The 17,001-nt window shown below is 41.0% G+C and overlaps 1 protein-coding gene across 1 annotated transcript in view; it reads right to left on the reverse strand.

Moving 5' to 3' along the window:
- CHD1 (chromodomain helicase DNA binding protein 1) overlaps positions 1–17,001 on the reverse strand; it is a gene marked incomplete in the record, with an annotated part of 628,386 nt that overhangs the window by 26,486 nt on the left and 584,899 nt on the right.

Below are 17,001 nucleotides of genomic sequence, written 5' to 3' on the forward strand. Positions count from 1 at the left end.
AATGTCTGACGACTCAGATAATCCGCTTCCCAGTTTTCCACACCTGGGATGAGGATCGCAGATAGATGGCAGGAGTGATTCTCCGCCCATTGTATTATTTTGGTTACGCAACAGTCGTCATGTTGTCTGATTGGAATCTTATGAATCTGGCCTTTGCAAGCTGAGGCCAAGCCCTGAGAGCATTGAATATCGCTCTTAGTTCCAGAATGTTTATCGGGAGAAGAGACTCTTCCCGAGACCATAGTCCCTGAGCTTTCAGGGATTCCCAGACCGCACCCCAGCCCACTAGACTGGCGTCGGTCGTGACAATGACCCACTCTGGTCTGCGGAAGCTCATTCCCTGGGATAGGTGGTCCAGGGATATCCACCAACGGAGTGAATCTCTGGTCTTCTGATCTACTTGAATCACTGGAGACAAGTCTGTATAGTCCCCATTCCACTGTTTCAGCATGCACAGTTGTAATGGTATTAGATGAATTCGCGCAAAAGGAACTATGTCCATTGCTGCAACCATCAACCCTACTACCATGCACTGAGCTATGGAAGGACGTGGAACAGAATGAAGAACTTGACAAGCGCTTAGAAGTTTTGACTTTCTGACATCTGTCAGAAAGATCCTCATTTCTAAGGAATCTATTATTGTTCCCAGGAAGGGAACTCTTGTTGACGGAGACAGAGAACTTTTTTCTATGTTCACCTTCCATCCGTGAGATCTGAGAAAGGCCAGAACAATGTCTGTATGAGCCTTTGCTTTTGAAAGGGACGACGCTTGTATTAGAATGTCGTCCAAGTATGGTACTACTGCAATGCCCCTCGGTCTTAGAACCGCTAGAAGGGACCCAAGTACCTTTGTGAAAATCCTTGGAGCAGTGGCTAATCCGAATGGGAGGGCCACAAACTGGTAATGTTTGTCCAGAAAGGCGAACCTTAGGAACTGATGATGTTCTTTGTGGATAGGAATATGTAGGTACGCATCCTTTAGATCCACGGTAGTCATAAATTGACTTTCCTGGATAGTGGGTAGAATCGTTCGAATGGTTTCCATTTTGAACGATGGTACCCTGAGAAATTTGTTTAGGATCTTTAAATCCAGAATTGGTCTGAAGGTTCCCTCTTTTTTGGGAACTACGAACAGATTTGAGTAAAAACCCATTCCTTGTTCCGTCATTGGAACTGGGTGTATCACTCCCATCTTTAGCAGGTCTTCTACACAATGTAAGAACGCCTGTCTCTTTATTTGGTTTGAGGATAAGTGAGACATGTGGAACCGTCCCCTTGGGGGTAGTTCCTTGAATTCTAGAAGATAACCCTGAGAAACTATTTCTAGCGTCCAGGGATCCTGAACATCTCTTGCCCAATCCTGAGCAAAGAGAGAGAGTCTGCCCCCCACTAGATCCGGTCCCGGATCGGGGGCTACTCCTTCATGCTGTTTTGTTAGCGGTAGCAGGCTTCTTGGTCTGCTTACCCTTGTTCCAGCCTTGCATCGGTTTCCAGGCTGGTTTGGACTGTGAGGCATTACCCTCTTGCTTAGAGGATGCAGAATTAGAGGCCGGTCCGTTCCTGAAATTACGAAAGGAACGAAAATTAGACTTATTCTTGGCCTTGAAAGGACTATCTTGTGGGAGGGCGTGGCCCTTTCCCCCAGTGATGTCTGAGATAATCTCTTTCAATTCTGGTCCAAAGAGAGTTTTACCCTTGAAGGGGATGTTAAGCAATTTTGTCTTGGATGATACATCCGCTGACCAAGACTTTAGCCAAAGCGCTCTGCGCGCCACAATTGCAAACCCTGAATTTTTCGCCGCTAATCTAGCTAATTGCAAAGCGGCATCTAAAATAAAAGAGTTAGCCAACTTAAGTGCGTGAACTCTGTCCATAACCTCCTCATATGGAGTCTCTCTACTGAGCGACTTTTCTAGTTCCTCGAACCAGAACCACGCTGCTGTAGTGACAGGAACAATGCACGAAATGGGTTGTAGAAGGTAACCTTGCTGTACAAAAATCTTTTTAAGCAAACCTTCCAATTTTTTATCCATAGGATCTTTGAAAGCACAACTATCTTCGATAGGAATAGTAGTGCGCTTGTTTAGAATAGAAACTGCCCCCTCGACCTTAGGGACTGTCTGCCATAAGTCCTTTCTGGGGTCGACCATAGGAAATAATTTCTTAAATATAGGAGGGGGAACAAAAGGTATGCCGGGCTTCTCCCACTCCTTATTCACTATGTCCGCCACCCGCTTGGGTATAGGAAAAGCGTTGGGGTGCACCGGAACCTCTAGGAACTTGTCCATCTTGCATAATTTTTCTGGAATGACCAAGTTGTCACAATCATCCAGAGTAGATAACACCTCCTTAAGCAGTGCGCGGAGATGTTCTAATTTAAATTTAAATGTCACAACATCAGGTTCAGCCTGTTGAGAAATTTTTTCTGAATCTGAAATTTCCCCATCTGACAAAACCTCCCTCATGGCCCCTTCAGATTGGTGTGAGGGTATGACAGAACAATTATCATCAGCGCCCTCCTGCTCTTCAGTGTTTAAAACAGAGCAATCACGCTTTCTCTGATATGCAGGCATTTTGGATAAAATATTAGCTATGGAGTTATTCATTACAGCCGTCAATTGTTGCATGGTAATAAGCATTGGCGCGCTAGAAGTACTAGGGGCCTCCTGCGTGGGCAAAACTGGCGTAGACACAGAAGGAGATGATGTAGAACCATGTCTACTCCCTTCACTTGAGGAATCATCTTGGGCAATTTCATTATTTGTGGCAGTACTGTCCTTACTTTGTTTGGACGCTATGGCACAATTATCACACAATTTTGAAGGGGGAGACACATTGGCTTTCATACATATAGAACATAGCTTATCTGAAGGCACAGACATGTTAAACAGGCTTAAACTTGTCAATAAAGCACAAAAACCGTTTTAAAACAAAACCGTTACTGTCTCTTTAAATTTTAAACAGAGCACACTTTATTACTGAATATGTGAAAATATATGAAGGAATTGTTCAAAATTTACCAAGCCCAGAGGGGAATACGATACCAAATGACGCCTTCTAGGAACTTTTCCTACTACTATCAGGTCCTCACACATGCATCTGCATGTCTTGCACTCAAAAACAACTGCGCAGTAATGGCGCGAAAATGAGGCTCAGCCTACAACTGGGAAGGCCCTTCCTGACTGGAAAAGGTGTCTAACATAGTGCCTGACGTTAAAAAACGTTCCCCAAGTTTATAAGTGTGAATTATCAGCATAAACATGTATAAAATGTCCAAATAAAGCAATCTATTTAGCCCATAAAAGTGTCTACCAGTTTTATAGCCCATATTAAGCCCTTTATTCTGTTTGAGACTAAGAAAATGGCTTACCGGTCCCCATGAGGGGAAATGACAGCCTTCCAGCATTACACAGTCTTGTTAGAAATATGGCTAGTCATACCTTAAGCAGAAAAGTCTGCTGTTTCCCCCAACTGAAGTTACTTCATCTCAACAGTTCTATGTGGAAACAGCAATCGATTTTAGTTACTGTCTGCTAAAATCATCTTCCTCTCACAAACAGAAATCTTCATCTTTTTCTGTTTCAGAGTAAATAGTACATACCAGCACTATTGTAAAATAAACTCTTGATAGTAGAATAAAAAAAAAACTACAAATAAACACCACATACTCTTAACCATCTCCGTGGAGATGTTGCCTGTGCAACGGCAAAGAGAATGACTGGGGTGGGCGGAGCCTAGGAGGGACTATATGGCCAGCTTTGCTGGGACTCTTTGCCATTTCCTGTTGGGGAAGAGATATTCCCACAAGTAAGGATGACACCGTGGACCGGACACACCAATGTTGGAGAAATACTTCACTTCCAATGCTCTTTATCTATTCAGTGCTGTATAGTATTTTCAATTAAGTGGGAGGAAGTACAAAATTGTTTATCGGGCTACCCTAGGTGCCAGGTTAGCCCATTAGTATGTATACTCTTGACATGTTGGGGGGAAGCTTGCATGGAGACACACTGTTCAAATGCTGTGTCGCCTATAGGATATTGTGAGGCAGATAGTCTGGCGACGTACTAGTTAGATTCCACCTGATATGCACCATAGTAATTTAACAGATGGGTGCATATTTGTACCACCATATCATATAACTAATGGATATCACTTATTCCCTCCTACAACGCTACATGACAATCAGAACACCTATTACTCAAAGTTAATATGAGTCTTTAGCTACCTTATGCTGCAATTAGTTAAGGCGCATATATCCACTTAACACTTTAAGTTGCACTCATATATAGATGCCTGTTATTATGTTTGTTTGTAATTGATAGACCCTATAAGATGATGTCCTAAATGTTGATGTTAATATATACTACTTTATGTGCGGACATTTGACAGGCAGTCATGTTGGCCCTCACGTCTCCTACAAAGAGATTATTAGAGCTGGTTTACTGTTCAACCATTTTAGCAATGTTTAGCCCAACTGCCACCTAAACATACCCATCTGTGGCTATAGATGGGTTTCTGATATTAGTGTCCTAAATAGATGCTTGAACTGCAGCTGCAGTTTTAATTGTAAATTCTATGTTGCAAGAATTATATACCAGATTTTAGATCATGCCTGGATACGGCTGATGGCATCAGTTTATTTTATTTTACTCACATTCTATATTACTAGGCTCCGCCCCCCCCTTTTTGAAGCTTAAGGGACACAGATCCCATCGAAGACCCCCTTAAAAAATACATAAGAGTCCTCTATTATGGTTATGGTTGATAAACCTTTCTATGATATAGGTATATGTTTATAGTCTGGAGGACCCACAAAGGGCCCTATATAATAATCCCTCCCCCCATACTCTATTCACTTATCTTTGTACTAGTCTAGCAACAAGGGCTTATATTTGACCCTATATGTTATTGAATTTAATAAGAAGATACAGATGTGAGGACCTAAATAGGGGTCCTATATACCATAAACTTTAAAATCTGAGGTTGATTCACAGGTTCATTAACCACTTAGATTATGCTACATTTCTTGGAATTGCTTATGGTTATTAGTTTCTTATTGTCTGAAATGTTTGCATGTCTCCTATTTTTGATGTAACGCTCTGTGTATAAACAGTGATGTATACTTTTCTAAACCGCCCCCACTGGTTGGAGGCCTATGTATGTGGTTACTATGTATTACCTTATCTTTCACCTCAATAAAAATATTAAAAAATAAAAAAAAATAGACAGCCAATTCCGCTGAAAATAATCAACACCCAAAATAAAGTTTAAATCTTATAATGAAAAAAACTGAAATTATAAGCAGAAGAATCAAACTGAAACAGCTGCCTGAAGTACTTTTCTACCAAAAACTGCTTCAGAAGAAGAAAACACATCAAAATGGTAGAATTTAGTAAAAGTATGCAAAGAAGACCAAGTGGCTGCTTTGCAAATCTGATCAACTGAAGCTTCATTCCTATACGCCCAGGAAGTAGAAACTGACCTATTAGAATGAGCTGTAATCCTTTGAGGCGGAGTTTTACCCGACTCAACATAGGCATGATGAAACAAAGATTTTAACCAAGATGCCAAAGAAATGGCAGAAGCCTTCTGACCTTTCCTAGAACCGGAAAAGATAACAAATAGACTTGAAGTCTTTCGGAAATCCTTAGTAGCTTCAACATAATATTTCAAAGCTCTAACTACATCCAAAGAATGCAACAAGTTTTCCTTAGAATTCTTAGGATTAGGACACAATGAAGGAACCACAATTTCTCTACTAATGTTGTTAGAATTCACAACCTTAGGTAAAAATTTAAAAGAAGTTCACAACACCGCCTTATCCTGAGGAAAAATCAGAAAAGGAGACTCACAAGAAAGAGCAGATAATTCAGAAACTCTTCTAGCAGAAGAGATGGCCAAAAGAAACAAAACTTTCCAAGAAAGTAATTTAAATGTCCAGCGAATGCATAGGTTCAAACGGAGGAGCTTGAAGAGCCCCCAGAACCAAATTCAAACTCCAAGGAGGAGAGATTGACTTAACAGGTTTTATATGAGCCAAAGCTTGTACAAAACAATGAATATCAGGAAGACTAGCAATCTTTCTGTGAAAAAAAAGAACAGAAAGAGCAGAGATTTGACCTTTCAAGGAACTTGCAGACAAACCTTATCCAAACCATCCTGAAGAAACTGTAAAATTCTAGGAATTCTAAAAGAATGCCAAGAAAAATGATGAGAAAAACACCAAGAAATGAAAATCTTCCAGACTCGATAATATATCTTCCTAGATACAGTTTTACGAGCCTGTAACATAGTATTAATCACAGAGTCAGAGAAACCTCTATGATTGAGAATCAAGCGTTCAATCTCCATACCTTCAAATTTAAGGATTTGAGAACCTGATGGAAAAAAGGACCTTGCGATAGAAGGTCTGGTCTTAACGGAAGAGTTCACGGTTGGCAAGTGGCCATCCGGACAAGATCCGCATACCAAAACCTGTGAGGCCATGCTGGAGCCACCAGCAGAATAAATGAACGTTCCTTAGAATCTTGGAAAAAGAACTATAGGCGGAAAGATATAAGCAGGATGATACTTCCAAGGAAGTGACAATGCATCCACTGCTTCCGCCTGAGGATCCCTGGATCTGGACAGATACCTGGGAAGCTTCTTGTTTAGATGAGAAGCCATCAGATCTATTTCTGGAAGTCCCCATATTTGAACAATCTGAAGAAATACCTCTGGGTGAAGAAACCATTCGCCCGGATGTAGTGTTTGGCGACTGAGATAATCCGCTTCCCAATTGTCTATACCTGGGATATGAACCGCAGAAATTAGACATGAGCTGGATTCCGCCCATACAAGTATTCGAGAGACTTCTTTCATAGCCAGAGGACTGTGAGTTCCTCCTTGATGATTGACATATGCCACGGTTGTGACATCGTCCGTCTAGAAACAAATGAACGACTCTCTCTTTAGAAGAGGCCACGACTGAAGAGCTCTGAAAATTGCACGGAGTTCCAAAAATGTTGATTGGTAATCTCACCTCCTGAGATTCCCAAACCCCTTGTGCTGTCAGAAACCCCCATACAGCTCCCCAACCTGTCAGATTTGCATCTGTTGAGATCACAGTCTAGGTTGGAGGAACAAAAAGAAGCCCCCTGAACTAAACGATGGTGATCTGTCCACCACGTCAGAGAGTGTCGAACAATCGGTTTTAAAGATATTAATTGAGATATCTTTTGTATAATCCCTGCACCACTGGTTCAGCATACAGAGCTGAAGAGGTCGCATGTGAAAACGAGCAAAGGGAATCGCATCCAATGCAGCAGTCATAAGACCTAGAATTTCCATGCATAAGGCTACCGAAGGAAATGATTGAGACTGAAGGTTTCGATAAGCTGAAACCAATTTCAGACGCCTCTTGTCCGTCAGAGACAGAATCAAGAACACTGAATCCATCAGGAAACCTAAAAAGGTTACCCTTGTCTGAGGAATCAAACAAACTTTTTGGTAAATTGATCCTCCAACCATGTTCTTGAAGAAACAACACTTATAAAAGACTGGAAAGGTTCTTTCTAGAGAAAATGAGCAAAGGGAATTTAATCCAATGCTGTGGCCATAAGACCTAAAACTTCTATGCATATATAGCAACTGAAGGAAATAATAGAGACTAAAGGTACCGATAGACGGAACCCAATAACATTATCCCTTGTCTGATAGAGACAAGGATAGCGACACAAACTATCTGGAAACCTAAAAAAGGTGACCCTTGTGTGAGGAATCAAGAGCTTTAGAAAAGAAGATCCTCTAACTATGTCCTGAAGAGTAAGTGAATCATATGAGATTCCGCATCCTCAGAAAATAATCTGAATGAAAACAGAAACATGAAAATATGCATTTATTGTATCTAATGAAAACAAATAATGCTATCAAAGACCATAAAAACTCCAAAACCCGGTTCCTCAAAAGAAACTGGAAGAAATACCCCAGAAGATTCCAGGTCTGAGCAGCGCTTGAACCCCATGGGTGCCCAGCCATGCTTCAACAGTACCCAAAATATATAGGACAGAAACACAGTTAAAGAAAGTGTTAGCCTTGCTGGAATAAAATCAAAGAAATTTTGGACAAAATAAATTTCAAAGAAGCCTTAACCTGCCCCTTACCAGCCAAGCTGGAATACGGCACGTACATCGCAAAATTAGGGAGCTGATTTCGAACTCCAATTATAGACATGTTACTTGGGAAAGAACTCAGGAATTTGTTCCTTAATAAGAACAACCAAACTAGTATAAGCTTAAAGTTTTAGTCTTAGAACTCAACCTTGAAGCCCAGAGTAACAGTTAAGAATTGAATCCAATTATAAAACAAATAATTGATTATCTTAGAACAAAGGAAATATGTTTTTTTTTAAAAAAAAATCACAAAATTCTTCTAGCTAAAAAAGCTAAAGACATAGATTAACCCTCATTTGCGAAAATATTCAATAAAATGAAGACACAAATGAAATTATTAGCATGATAGTCCAGTTTAAAGGACCAGCCAATACAGTGGACTTGCATAATCAATAAATGCAAAACAACAAGACAAATGCAACAGCACCTAGTCTAGTAAATGTTGTCCCTTTAACAATGCTAAAATAAATCATAATCTGATACTTGATCTTAAAGTAAACAGAGAAAATGAAGCAATTGCAATATCCAAATAAATCACAGGACCAAGAAAAGTACCTGAAACTAAATAATTTTCCATAAATAAGATACAACTATCTAAAGGAAAAACAGAATTTATGTTTACCTGATAAATTACTTTCTCCAACGGTGTGTCCGGTCCACGGCGTCATCCTTACTTGTGGGATATTCTCTTCCCCAACAGGAAATGGCAAAGAGCCCAGCAAAGCTGGTCACATGATCCCTCCTAGGCTCCGCCTACCCCAGTCATTCGACCGACGTTAAGGAGGAATATTTGCATAGGAGAAACCATATGTTACCGTGGTGACTGTAGTTAAAGAAAATAAATTATCAGACCTGATTAAAAAAACCAGGGCGGGCCGTGGACCGGACACACCGTTGGAGAAAGTAATTTATCAGGTAAACATAAATTCTGTTTTCTCCAACATAGGTGTGTCCGGTCCACGGCGTCATCCTTACTTGTGGGAACCAATACCAAAGCTTTAGGACACGGATGAAGGGAGGGAGCAAATCAGGTCACCTAAATGGAAGGCACCACGGCTTGCAAAACCTTTCTCCCAAAAATAGCCTCAGAAGAAGCAAAAGTATCAAATTTGTAAAATTTAGAAAAAGTGTGCAGTGAAGACCAAGTCGCTGCCTTACATATCTGATCAACAGAAGCCTCGTTCTTGAAGGCCCATGTGGAAGCCACAGCCCTAGTGGAGTGAGCTGTGATTCTTTCAGGAGGCTGCCGTCCGGCAGTCTCATAAGCCAATCGGATAATGCTTTTAATCCAGAAGGAGAGAGAGGTAGAAGTTGCTTTTTGACCTCTCCTTTTACCAGAATAAACAACAAACAGAGACAAAGTTTGTCTGAAATCCTTAGTAGCTGCTAAGTAAAATTTGAGAGCACAAACTACATCCAAGTTGTGCAACAAACGTTCCTTCTTTGAAACTGGATTAGGACACAAAGAAGGCACAACTATCTCCTGGTTAATGTTTTTGTTAGAAACAACTTTTGGAAGAAAACCAGGTTTAGTACGCAAAACCACCTTATCTGCATGGAACTCCAGATAAGGAGAAGAACACTGCAGAGCAGATAATTCTGAAACTCTTCTAGCAGAAGAAATTGCAACCAAAAACAAAACTTTCCAAGATAATAACTTAATATCAACGGAATGTAAGGGTTCAAACGGAACCCCCTGAAGAACTGAAAGAACTAGGTTGAGACTCCAAGGAGGAGTCAAAATTTTGTAAACAGGCTTGATTCTAACCAGAGCCTGAACAAAGGCTAGAACATCTGGCACAGCTGCCAGCTTTTTGTGAAGTAACACAGACAAGGCAGAAATCTGTCCCATCAAGGAACTTGCAGATAATCCTTTTTCCAATCCTTCTCGAAGGAAGGATAGACTCTTAGGAATCTTAACCTTGTCCCAAGGGAATCCTGCAGATTCACACCAACAGATATACCAAATTATGTGGTAATTTTTCTGGTCACAGGCTTTCAGGCCTGAACAAGAGTATTAATAACAGAATCTGAGAACCCTCGCTTTGATAAGATCAAGCGTTCAATCTCCAAGCAGTCAGCTGGAGTGGGTCGAACGGACCTAGAACAAGAAGGTCTCGTCTCAAAGGTAGCTTCCATGGTGGAGCCGATGACATATTCACCAGATCTGCATACCAAGTCCTGCGTGGCCACGCAGGAGCTATCAAAATCACCGACGCCCTCTCCTGATTGATCCTGGCTACCAGCCTGGGGATGAGAGGAAACGGCGGGAACACATAAGCTAGTTTGAAGGTCCAAGGTGCTACTAGTGCATCCACTAGAGCCGCCTTGGGATCCCTGGATCTGTACCCGTAGTAAGGAACTCTGAAGTTCTGACGAGAGGCCATCAGATCCATGTCTGGAATGCCCCACGGTTGAGTGACTTGGGCAAAGATTTCCGGATGGAGTTCCCACTCCCCCGGATGCAATGTCTGACGACTCAGAAAATCCGCTTCCCAATTTTCCACTCCTGGGATGTGGATAGCAGACAGGTGGCAGGAGTGAGACTCCGCCCATAGAATGATTTTGGTCACTTCTTCCATCGCTAGGGAACTCCTTGTTCCCCCCTGATGGTTGATGTATGAACTTGGCCCTCGCTAGCTGAGGCCAAGCTTTGAGAGCATTGAATATCGCTCTCAGTTCCAGAATATTTATCGGTAGAAGAGGTTCTACCCGAGACCAAAGACCCTGAGCTTTCAGGGATCCCCAGACCGCGCCCCAGCCCATCAGACTGGCGTCGGTCGTGACAATGACCCACTCTGGTCTGCGGAAGGTCATCCCTTGTGACAGGTTGTCCAGGGACAGTCACCAACGGAATGAGTCTCTGGTCCTCTGTTTACTTGTATCTTTGAATAGTCCCCATTCCACTGACTGAGCATGAACAGTTGTAATGGTCTTAGATGAATGCGCACAAAAGGAACTATGTCCATTGCCGCTACCATCAAACCTATCACTTCCATGCACTGCGCTATGGAAGGAAGAGGAACGGAATGAAGTATCCGACAAGAGTCTAGAAGTTTTGTTTTTCTGGCTTCTGTCAGAAAAATCCTCATTTCTAAGGAGTCTATTATAGTTCCCAAGAAGGGAACCCTCGTTGACGGAGATAGAGAACTCTTTTCCACGTTCACTTTCCATCCGTGAGATCTGAGAAAGGCCAGGACAATGTCCGTGTGAGCCTTTACTTGAGGAAGGGACGACGCTCGAATCAGAATGTCGTCCAAGTAAGGTACTACAGCAATGCCCCTTGGTCTTAGCACCGCCAGAAGGGACCCTAGTACCTATGAGAAAATCCTAGGAGCAGTGGCTAATCCGAAAGAAAACGCCACGAACTGGAAATGCTTGTCCAGGAATGCAAACCTTAGGAACCGATGATGTTCCTTGTGGATAGGAATATGTAGATACGCATCCTTGAAATCCACCTTGGTCATGAATTGACCTTCCTGGATGGAAGGAAGAAGTGTTCGAATGGTTTCCATCTTGAACGATGGAACCTTGAGAAACTTGTTCAAGATCTTGAGATCTAAGATTGGTCTGAACGTTCCCTCTTTTTTGGGAACTATGAACAGATTGGAGTAGAACCCCATCCCTTGTTCTCCTAATGGAACAGGATGAATCACTCCCATTTTTAGCAGGTCTTCTACCCAATGTAAGAATGCCTGTCTTCTTATGTGGTCTGAAGACAACTGAGACCTGTGGAACCTCCCCCTTGGAGGAAGCCCCTTGAACTCCAGAGAATAACCTTGGGAGACTATTTCTAGCGCCCAAGGATCCAGAACATCTCTTGCCCCAGCCTGAGCGAAGAGAGAGAGTCTGCCCCCCACCAGATCCGGTCCCGGATCGGGGGCCCGCATTTCATGCTGTCTTGGTAGCAGTGGCAGGTTTCCTGGCCTGCTTTCCTTTGTTCCAGCCTTGCATAGGTCTCCAGGCTGGATTGGCTTGAGAAGTATTACCTTCCTGCTTAGAGGACGTAGCCCTTGGGGCTGATCCGTTTCTGCGAAAGGGACGAAACTTAGGTTTATTTTTGGTCTTGAAAAGACCTATCCTGAGGAAGGGCGTGGCCCTTGCCCCCAGTGATATCAGAGATAATCTCTTTCAAGTCAGGGCCAAAGAGTGTTTTCCCCTTGAAAGGAATGTCAAGCAATTTGTTCTTGGAAGACGCATCCGCTGCCCAAGATTTTAACCAAAGCGCTCTGCGCCACAATAGCAAACCCAGAATTTTTTCGCCGCTAACCTAGCCAATTGCAAGGTGGCGTCTAGGGTGAAAGAATTAGCCAATTTAAGAGCACGAATTCTGTCCATAATCTCCTCATAAGAAGAAGAATTACTAATAATCGCCTTTCCTAGCTCATCAAACTAGAAACACGCGGCTGCAGTGACAGGGACAATGCATGCAATTGGTTGTAGAAGGGAACCTTGCTGAACAAACATCTTTAGCAGACCTTCTAATTTTTTATCCATAGGATCTTGGAAAGCACAACTATCTTCTATGGGTATAGTGGCGCGCTTGTGTAGAGTAGAAACCGCCCCCTCGACCTTGGGGACTGTCTGCCATCAGTCCTTTCTAGGGTCGACTATAGGAAAACAATTTTATAAATATGGGGGGAGGTACTAAAGGTATACCGGGCTTGTCCCATTCTTTACTAACAATGTACGCCACCCGCTTGGATATAGGAAAAGCTTCGGGGGGCCCCGGGGCCTCTAAGAACTTTTCCATTTTACATAGTGGTTCTGGAATGACCAGATAATCACAATCATCCAAATTGGATAACACCTCCTTAAGCAGAGCGCGGAGATGTTCCAACTTAAATTTAAAATTAATCACATCAGGTTCAGCTTGTTGAGAAATGTTTCCTGAATCTGAAATTTCTCCCTCAGACAAAACCTCCCTGGCCCCCTCAGACTGGTGTAGGGGCCCTTCAGAAACCATATCATCAGCGTTCTCATGCTCTACAGAATTTTCTAAAACAGAGCAGTCGCGCTTTCGCTGATAAGTGGGCATATTGGCTAAAATGTTTTTGATAGAATTATCCATTACAGCCGTTAAATGTTGCATAGTAAGGAGTATTGGCGCACTAGATGTACTAGGGGCCTCCTGTATGGGCAAGACTGGTGTAGACGAAGTAGGGGATGATGCAGTACCATGCTTACTCCCCTCACTTGAGGAATCATCTTGGGCATCATTTTTACTAAAAATTTTTTTTTTTTTTTTTTTTTTTTTTTTTTTTTTTTTTTTATGACATAAAATACATATAGTTAAATGAGAAGGAACCTTGGTTTCCCCACAGTCAGAACACAATCTATCTGGTAGTTCAGACATGTTAAACAGGCATAAACTTGATAACAAAGCACAAAAAACGTTTTAAAATAAAACCGTTACTGTCACTTTAAATTTTAAACTAAACACACTTTATTACTGCAATTGCGAAAAAGTATGAAGGAATTGTTCAAAATTCACCAAAATTTCACCACAGTGTCTTAAAGCCTTAAAAGTATTGCACACCAAATTTGGAAGCTTTAACCCTTAAAATAACGGAACCGGAGCCGTTTTTATATTTAACCCCTTTACAGTCCCTGGAATCTGCTTTGCTGAGACCCAACCAAGCCCAAAGGGGAATACGATACCAAATGATGCCTTCAGAAAGACTTTTCTATGTATCAGAGCTCCACACACATGCAGCTGCATGCCATGCTGTCCTCAAAAACAAGTGCGCCATACCGGCGCGAAAATGAGGCTCTGACTATGATTAGGGAAAGCCCCTAAAGAATAAGGTGTCAAAAACAGTGCCTGCCGATATAATCATATCAAAATACCCAGAATAAATGATTCCTCAAGGCTAAATATGTGTTAATAATGAATCGATTTAGCCCAGAAAAAGTCTACAGTCTTAATAAGCCCTTGTGAAGCCCTTATTTACTATCTTAATAAAAATGGCTTACCGGATCCCATAGGGAAAATGACAGCTTCCAGCATTACATCGTCTTGTTAGAATGTGTCATACCTCAAGCAGTAAGAGACTGCACACTGTTCCCCCAACTGAAGTTAGTTGCTCTCAACAGTCCTGTGTGGAACAGCCATGGATTTTAGTTACGGTGCTAAAATCATTTTCCTCATACAAACAGAAATCTTCATCTCTTTTCTGTTTCTGAGTAAATAGTACATACCAGCACTATTTTAAAATAACAAACTCTTGATTGAATAATAAAAACTACAGTTAAACACTAAAAAACTCTAAGCCATCTCCGTGGAGATGTTGCCTGTACAACGGCAAAGAGAATGACTGGGGTAGGCGGAGCCTAGGAGGGATCATGTGACCAGCTTTGCTGGGCTCTTTGCCATTTCCTGTTGGGGAAGAGAATATCCCACAAGTAAGGATGACGCCGTGGACCGGACACACCTATGTTGGAGAAATAAATAATATTTTGCTATAGAAACAATAGCATAATTAGTAGAATTAGAGATGGCCCCAATAAATTGGAGAACCCTCCAAATTGAATTTAACTGCTGGCAAAGAATATAGTTTAAAACCTTTGAAGAAGGAATAAAAGAAAATTCTCAGCCTATTCCATTCCCTAGAATAGGGAATTGGAAAGAAAACCTCTAAAGAAATAAATAGGCAGAAATAATGTCAGCTAGTCTTAAAGAACTAGATACCTTAATATCCAAAAAAATCAACACCTTTTCAACAAAGAACAAATGTACTTTAATAATTGAAAAATAATAAAAAAGTAGATTTGTTAGTGTCAATATCTGATGAAGAAAATTTCTGAAAAAAACATCATCAGAGAAGGATAAATCAGTATGTTGTTGGTCATTTGAAACTTCAATAATTAAAAAAGAAGTGAAAAAGAACTAAAAATTTTATTAGAAGGCACGAAGTCAGACAAAGCCTTTAACATAGAATCAGAAAAATATTTCTTATAAGTCTTCTAAATATTTCTTGTAATAAAAGAAAATATATAAAGCATAAATACTAATGGATTCCGCATGTAAAAGTATAACATAATATCTTATTACAAACCATAGCTAAAGATAAACATTTATAACATTTAAAATAAATGAACTTAGCTTTGGTAGAACTGAAACTCAGCTAAGCGTTTTTCCAAAAGTGGCTTCTGATTCAGAGTCCATTTGAGACATCTTGCAATATGTAATAGAAAAAACAACATATAAAGCAAAATTGATCAAATTCCTTAAATGACAGTTTCAGGAATGGGAAAAAAATGCCAATGAACAAGCTTCTAGCAACCAGAAGCAATAAATAATGAGACTTAAATATTGTGGAGACAACAATGACGCTCAAATTTTTTAGCGCCAAAAAAGCCGCCCACATTATTTGGCGCCACATCCGGTAACGCCGACATTTTTTGGCGCAAAAATGTCAAAAAAATGACGCAACTTCCGGCGACACGTAGGACGCCGGAAATGACAAGAAAATTTTTGCGCCAAGAAAGTCCGCGCCAAGAATGACGCAATAAAATGAAGCATTTTCAGCCCCCGCGAGCCTAACAGCCCACAGGAAAAAAAAAGTCACATTTTAAGGTAAGAAAAAATTGAATTATTCATATGCATTATCCCAAATATGAAACTGACTGACTGAAAATAAGGAACGTTGAACATCCTGAATCAAGCAAATAAATGTTTAAACACATATATTTAGAACTTTATATAAAAGTGCCCAACCATAGCTTAGAGTGTCACAGAAAATAAGACTTACTTACCCCAGGACACTCATCTACATGTAGTAGAAAGCCAAACCAGTACTGAAACGAGAATCAGTAGAGGTAATGGTATATATAAGTATATCGTCGATCTGAAAAGGGAGGTAAGAGATGAATCTCTACGACCGATAACAGAGAACCTATGAAATAGACCCCGTAGAAGGAGATCATTGAATTCAAATAGGCAATACTCTCTTCACATCCCTCTGACATTCACTGCACGCTGAGAGGAAAACCGGGCTCCAACCTGCTGCGGAGCGCATATCAACGTAGAATCTAGCACAAACTTACTTCACCACCTCCACAGGAGGCAAAGTTTGTAAAACTGATTTGTGGGTGTGGTGAGGGGTGTATTTATAGGCATTTTGAGGTTTGGGAAACTTTGCCCCTCCTGGTAGGAATGTATATCCCATACGTCACTAGCTCATGGACTCTTGCTAATTACATGAAAGAAACACAATTTATGTAAGAACTTAACTGATAAATTCATTTCTTTAATATTGGCAAGAGTCGATGAGACTCACCCTTTTTATGGTGGTTAATATTTTTTGTATAAAGCACAATTAATTCCAAATTCCTTTGTTTATGCTTTCTACTCCTTTCTTTATCACCCACTACTTGGCTATTCGTTAAACTGAATTGTGAGTGTGGTGAGGGGTGTATTTATGGGCATTTTGAGGTTTTGGAAACTTTGCCCCTCCTGGTAGAATTGTATATCCCATACGTCACTAGCTCATGGACTCTTGCCAATATGAAAGAAATTAATTTATCAGGTAAGTTCTTACATAAATTATGTTTTTATAGTACAATGTCTCTTTAAACAATAGCTGGTTTTCAAAAGCCAGAGTATCTTGTGCTTGTGATACTGCACAATCTGTGTTTCCTTCTGTTTTATATGTTTTGTAGTGGATATACCTAGAGTGTAAGCTAACTGAAAAACTGCAAACTAGCTCAAATTTCTTTAATGGCACCAACAGAGGCACACTATATATGCAAGGGTGTTTATTTTTAACTTATACGGTTGGTACTAATTGGCTGGGGCAGCCTTCTCTGGCCTTTGCTGTTTGTATTATTCACGGCAAAATTATGT

This window comes from Bombina bombina, chromosome 2 (assembly GCF_027579735.1).
Source record: "Bombina bombina isolate aBomBom1 chromosome 2, aBomBom1.pri, whole genome shotgun sequence".
NCBI classification, from domain to species: domain Eukaryota; kingdom Metazoa; phylum Chordata; class Amphibia; order Anura; family Bombinatoridae; genus Bombina; species Bombina bombina.